The 6928-nt window shown below is 37.4% G+C and overlaps 1 non-coding gene across 1 annotated transcript; it reads left to right on the top strand.

Moving 5' to 3' along the window:
- The first annotated feature begins 230 nt into the window (after positions 1-230).
- TRNAC-GCA (transfer RNA cysteine (anticodon GCA)) lies at positions 231-302 on the top strand. The gene has a single exon. It is a non-coding gene; the product is annotated as a tRNA-Cys (tRNA).
- The last annotated feature ends 6626 nt before the right edge of the window (positions 303-6928 follow it).

Below are 6928 nucleotides of genomic sequence, written 5' to 3'. Positions count from 1 at the left end.
CTTAACTTTCATGACTCAGATGAAATCCTAACTTCTTTACACAGCTTCTTTAAGTCTCCAAGCTCCAATTTATCAATTGTTCAAGCTGAAAGTAATCTCAGAAACTATGTAAACACACCTTGGCATTGTACACAAGAAATTGAGTTCCAGAAAGGTTAACTAACTAGTTGGAGGCAAAATTGTGATTTGAGCCCATTCTTGTTCCTTCCTTTCTATTTTGTTTCCTGGCTTCCCTGATGGCTCAGATGGTAAAGCATCTGCCTGCAATGCGGGAGACCCGGGTTCGATCCCTGGTTGGGGAAGATCCCCTGGAGAAGGAAATGGCAACCCACTAGAGTACTTTTGCCTGGAAAATTCCATGGACAGAGGAGCCTTGTAGGCTACAATCTATGGTGTCGGCAAGGAGTCGGACACGACTGAGCGACTTCACTTCTAGTGAAATTTTAGTATTTAGAATTATGTATCTTTTTATTTGTTGAGTAGCAGTATAGTCTTTTGCATCATTGCCGAGCTATATTTCATCTGTATATATTTGTTCTTACTTTCTATTGTATAACCTCTGAGAAATAAAGGACTGCCTGTCACATGTATTTCCCTGCTAAGCATATCTGAGCAACTGTATATACTCACTGGTTGAAAGATTTAGTGTACTCTTTAAAATAGATGTAAACTTATTTCTAATGAGGGCCCCCTTTTGTTGTTGTTGTTATCATGTTTAAGTTGAACATTAAATCATATTTTATTCCTAAAGAAAAACTAACATTTAGATATTAAGCATTTAGCTATGCAGTGTAGCAAAGGGAATGGAGATTAAATTAGGGCTAGAGGTAAAATTCAGATATTTAGACTAAGAAATAAAGCCCTATACCTTCAGTCAGTTCAGTTGCATAGTCGTGTCCAACTATTTGTGACCCCATGGACTGCAGCACGCCAGGCTTCCCAGTCCATCACCAACTCCTGGAGCTTGCCCAAACTCATGTCCATTGAATCAGTATGCCATTCAACCATGTCATCCTCTGTTGTTCCTTTCTGTTCCTGCCTTCAGTCTTTCCCAGCATCAGGGTCTTTTCCAATGAGTCAGTTCTTCACATCAGGTGGCCAAAGTATTGGACCTTCAGCTTCAGCATCAGTCCTTTCAATGAATAGTCAGGACTGATTTTCTTTAGGGTTGATTGGTTTAATCTCTTTGCAGTCCAGGGGACTCTCAAGAGACTTCTCCAGCACCACAGTTCAAAAGCATCAATTCTTCAGCACTCAGCTTTCTTTACAGTCCAACTCTCACATCCATACATGACTACTGCAAAAACCATAGCTTTGACTAGATGGACCTTTGTTGGCAAAGTAATGTCTCTGCTTTTTAATATGCTTTCTAGGTTGGTCATAGCAATTAAAAGATAATTGCTAAAATAAAATTAAGATGAAATGTTTTGTCAGATTGTTTCCCCAATCATTTTTGTATATTTGATTAATATTGTTGGATTAAAGGGAAATATTAATATATATATAGCAATGGTATTATTCCTTTGATAAGTAAGAAATATTTTACCTTTATTTTTCTCTCTGTAAGGCTGGTTTGTGGTTACACCTTTTGAGGAATCAGGAATATTTAACTACCTGGCCAAGCTTTTGAACTCTAGAGACATAGTTAATATCTAGCTAATCTGAAATGAAAGATATTCTTCTTGACCTATTAGATGCCAACTCTTCATATTATTTCCAGGTTGAGGCAAGTCAGAATTTATCTATAAATTAGTAAAATCTAAATTTAACAACACAGCATACATTTTAAATTTAGTACGAAACATTTTCTCTCATTAAGTACCACCTTCCTGATGAGCAACAGTGATGGTAATGCAAAGTCAGTGGGACAAAAGTTAATTTTTTAAAATGCCATTTACCATCCTGAAAAAGTCGGCATGCAGCATTACATTTCTCACTTTCTGTAAGTCTTGGAAAGACATGATATTTTCCTGGTTTCGTCAACAGTGAAAATGCCTTCACACAGGCCTGTGAAGCTGATGACATTGTAGTGAAAGCTCTCTAAACACTAATTGGAAATTAAAAAAAAATCTTGACAACACCTCACTACATCATAGTTATATTTCATCACCTTAGACATTCATTATCACTCACCACATACACATATTTTAATGGGGAAGGTTATTTAGAATTGCTTTATATTGCAGAGTCAAGACATTTCTCTTTTTTTATAATATTGTTGAATTATTTATGCATGACTAACAACTTGTGATATCAAATTGTAATTTTATACATATCTTATTGTGCAAAACAAATGGAAGCCCCTATTTTTTAAAGAAATTCTTCAAAGAAGATTCTTCCCAAAAATAAATAAATAAAAGGCATATATTTCCTTATAACATTAAGAGAAAAAAATCTGAATTTTTCTCAGATTTATGTAATTTATTAGAAGATCAACTCTATCCACATGAGTTTAACTTTCTTACTATTTAAAAAATAGAAATATTTGTGGACATTTTAGTAGTTATCTGATGATTAATGTGGGCTTCCTGGGTGGCTTAGCAGGTAAAGAACCTGCTTGCAAATGTAGGAGTCTCAGGAGACATGGGTTTGATCCTTGAGTAGGGAAGATCCCCAAGAGGAGGGCATGGCAACCAACTCCAGTATTCTTGCTGGGGGAAATCCCATGAACAGAGGAGCCTGGCAAACTATGGTCCATGAGGTTGCAAAGAGTCTGACATGACTGACACAGCTGAACACATGATGATTAATGGAAAGTTTTGAAAGAGATACATAGAATGCATTTCAATATTTGAATTCAAAGAATAACAACAAGACAGAAATAATGCTTTAGTTTGTACAAGGAACTATAAGGAATTTGGAATATGCTAAGGAAAACTAAGATCACTTCATGACAAATAGAAGAGGAAAAATTGGAAACAGTGACAGATTTTATTTTCTTGTGCTCCAAAATCACTGTGGACGGTGTCTGTAGCCATGAAATTAAAAGACACTTGCTCCTTGGAGGGAAAGCTATGACAAAATTAGACAGCATATGAAAAAGCAGAGATAGCACTTCACCAAATAAGATCTGTACAGTCAAAGCTATGACTTTTCCAGTAGTCATGTACAGGTGTGAGAATTGGACCATAAAGAAGGCTGAGCACCAAAGAATTTATCCTTTTGCACTGTGGTGCTGGAGAAGACTCCTGTGAGTCCCTTGGACTGCAAGATCAAACCAGTCTGTCCTGAAGGATAGCAATCCTGAATATTCATTGGAAGGACTGATGCTGAAGTTGAGGCTCTAATACTTTGGGTTTGTGAAGAGCTGACTTACTGGGAAAGATTCTGATGCTGGGAAAGATTCTGAGCAGGAGGAGAAGGACACAACAGAGGACAAGCTGGTTGGATAGCGTCATTGACTCAATGGACATGAATTTGAACAAACTCTGGAAGATACTGAAGGAAAGGGAAGCCTGGCATGCTACAGTCCAGGGGATCACAAAGAGTTGGACACAACTTAGTGACGGAACAACCACAACAGTAACAAAACTTTAGTTAACTTCCCCCTGCTTAATTTTACCTTTTAACCCACAAAGCATTATATCAAGTGCTCTTGCAACATTGTAAACAAGACAGAGAAAGCCTCAATTTGTACATGATTCATAAAGTTTATAGTAAATATTAAATGCTAAATACACATTATAATGCAATTAAATGTCAAATATATGCAATAGAGTGTACATATTAGTATGGGCAATATATTTAGCTTCAGTATTAGCTCTTTAGCTTTTTTTTTCTGGCTTCATAGAATCCATTCCTTTGGATAACTTTAGAATAACCACATTGTATATGGAGACTAAAGGAAATCACTTCCCTGGTCTTCTCATAAAGTACATGTAGAAGATATCACATAGACATGATATGACATGTTCTAATCCATAATACTGCTTACCCAGGCTAATATTCCATCTCTTCTGCTCATTCATTTGTATAGCCACGCACTTCTTCACAACTGTAGCTGTATCAATGTGTGGGACTACTACCCTTCTTAAAATGTTGGAAGTGTCTAAGTCAGGCTCCTAATTCTTCACTTCTAGCTATGCAATTAGAAATTTGTGACCTGGAAGTAAAGATGTGCTAAAGAAGCATTGTCTCCAACTATTTTGTTAACCAAATCAAGTTAGAAATACCACATAATGGTAGCTATTGTTATTTGAGTGCTTTCTATGTACATGGCATCTAGTTCAGTTGCTCAGTCTGACTCTTTGCGACCCCCATGAATTGCAGCACGCCAGGCCTCCCTGTCCATCACCAGCTCCCAGAGTTCACTCAAACTCATGTCCATCGAGTCGATGATGCCATCCAGCCATCTCATCCTCTGTCATCCCCTTCTCATCCTGCCCCCAATCCCTCCCAGCATCAGAGTCTTTTCCAATGAGTCAACTCTTGGCATGAGGTGGCCAAAGTACTGGAGTTTCAGCTTTAGCATCATTCCTTCCAAAGAACACCCAGGACTGATCTCCTTCAGAATGGACTGGTTGGATCTCCTTGCAGTCCAAGGGACTCTCAAGAGTCTTGTCCAACACCACAGTTCAAAAGCATCAGTTCTTCAGTGCTCAGCTTTCTTCACAGTCCAACTCTCACGTCCATACATGACCACTGGAAAAACCATAGCCTTGACTAGATGGACTTTTGTTGGCAAAGTAATGTCTCTGCTTTTGAATATGCTATCTCAGTTGGTCATAACTTTCCTTCCAAGGAGTAAGCGTCTTTTAATTTCATGGCTGCAGTCGCCATCTGCAGTGCTTTTGGAGCCCCCAAAAATAAAGTCTGCCACTGTTTCCACTGTTTCCCCATCTATTTCCCATGAAGTGATGGGACCAGAGGCCATGATCTTTGTTTTCTGAATGTTGAGCTTTAAGCCAACTTTTTCACTCTCCTCTTTCACTTTCATCAAGGGCTTTTTAGTTCCTCTTCACTTTCTGCCATAAGGGTGGTGTCACTGCATATCTGAGGTTATTGATATTTCTCCCGGCAATCTTGATTCCAGCTTGTGCTTCTTCCAGCCCAGCGTTTCTCATGATGTACTCTGCATAGAAGTTAAACAAGCAGGGTACAATATACAGCCTTGACACACTCCTTTTCCTATTTGGAACCAGTCTGTTGTTCCATGTTCAGTTCTAACTGTTGCTTCCTGAGCTGCATATAGGTTTCTCAAGAGACCGGTCAGGTGGTCTTGTATTTCCATCTCTTGAAGAATTTTCCACAGTTTATTGTGATCCACACAGTCAAAGGCTTTGGCGTAGTCAAGAAAGCAGAAGTACATGTTTTTCTGGAACTCTCTTGCTTTTTCGATGATCCAGTGGATGTTGGCAATTAGATCTCTGGTTCCTCTGCCTTTTCTAAAACCAGCTTGAACATCTGAGTAATGAATAATTCCTCAAGCTTGTGGGAAATAAACTGACAGCTTAACCGTAGTAACAAGTAAATATGAGAATTGGTTTTAAACTTGTTTAATCAATAAATGACAATCTGTTTCAGTTAACATTTCTTTGAAAGCCAGCCAACTAGTGGCAATGTTACACCTTCAAAGTTAACTAGTTGGTGGTAGACTTATCCTAGTGAATTTATTAATTTTTTTTTAAATTTTGTATTGGAGTGTAGTTGATGTTATGTTAGTTTCAGGTGTATAGCAAAGTGATTCAATTATACATATACATGTATGTATTCATTTTCAAATTATTTCCCCAATTAGATTATTACAGATTACTGAGCAGTGTTCCCTGTGCCATACAGTATAGGTCCTTGTTAGTTATCCATTTTAAATAAAGCAGTGTGTACATCTGAATAGATTTTTAAAGTTGATATTGACTCTTACCCAGATAACACAAACGACACTTCCAAGACTTATGTTAATAGCTCTTGCCTCAAAAACTAAAGCATCCTCTAATCAAGAATTTCTCAAATATCCTAAAAAGATTCAACAGTTTGTTTTACTCATTGAGTGTGTATCTGGCCAGCATAGACCTTCCTCATTTCATGATAAAATATATTATCAGCTTTTCCATTTCTGATAGTGAGTGGCGTTCTCTTCCTATGACGAAGTGTTAAATAATTTAATTCTCTTATTAGTTCTGTGAAGTAGATTTCATTATTATCTCCATTTTAGAAGTAGGAAACTGAGATACAAGAAACTTAAAGAATTTTCTTAAGACTACAACTACTCAAGTGTCATACAGCTGGTAAGAGTCCAAGCAATCTGACTCAGAGCCTAGACTTCTAACAACATTGCTGTTCTGCCTTTTACACTTTGTTAAAGAGGCCTAGAAAAGTTCCCGTAGTCTTTCACAGACTAGAAAAAGAAGTTAAATTTTAGAAAAGTGACTGCTGTGTTTTTCTCCTTCAATTTTAGCAGTTTGAAACAAGAATGACATACCAGGATGTGGATAAAAAGTGAAGCATTTTAACTTATTATTTGGTGGCTTGTAAAATATGAACTCATCAAAATATGGATTCTGTGTAGCTGAAGAGCTACTTGGTGAATAGCCTCATGCTCCATTTGTGAAACTTTCTTTCTTATAGAAAAAAATCTCCTATGATAGCTGCAGACACAAACCTTAATTCTACTGTGCTTTTTTTCTTTTTCAGGGCTGTTTGGCTGGAAGTATGTGGTACCTGAGTACTACCTGTTCAGCCAAAATTGTATAGGCCAAACAGTATTTCCTCAGTGGAGAAGTGAACATTTATTAGAAGAGGCCAGGGAGTTTAGTACTTCATAATTGAGTGACTAGCAATTAAAATAATGTTAGTACATACTGAAGTACTACTAGAAGTTTCTTGGTGGTAGGTGCATAATATTAAGCTATTAATGATGCAAAAAAACACAACACCATGTAGTTACAGAGCGGGAGGCTGTGATTACTGTGAGTTTCTCCAGTAGGCATCA

Source organism: Capricornis sumatraensis, chromosome 2 (genome assembly GCF_032405125.1).
Source record: "Capricornis sumatraensis isolate serow.1 chromosome 2, serow.2, whole genome shotgun sequence".
NCBI classification, from domain to species: Eukaryota; Metazoa; Chordata; class Mammalia; order Artiodactyla; family Bovidae; genus Capricornis; species Capricornis sumatraensis.
This window is presented reverse-complemented; position numbering and strand designations above follow the sequence as displayed.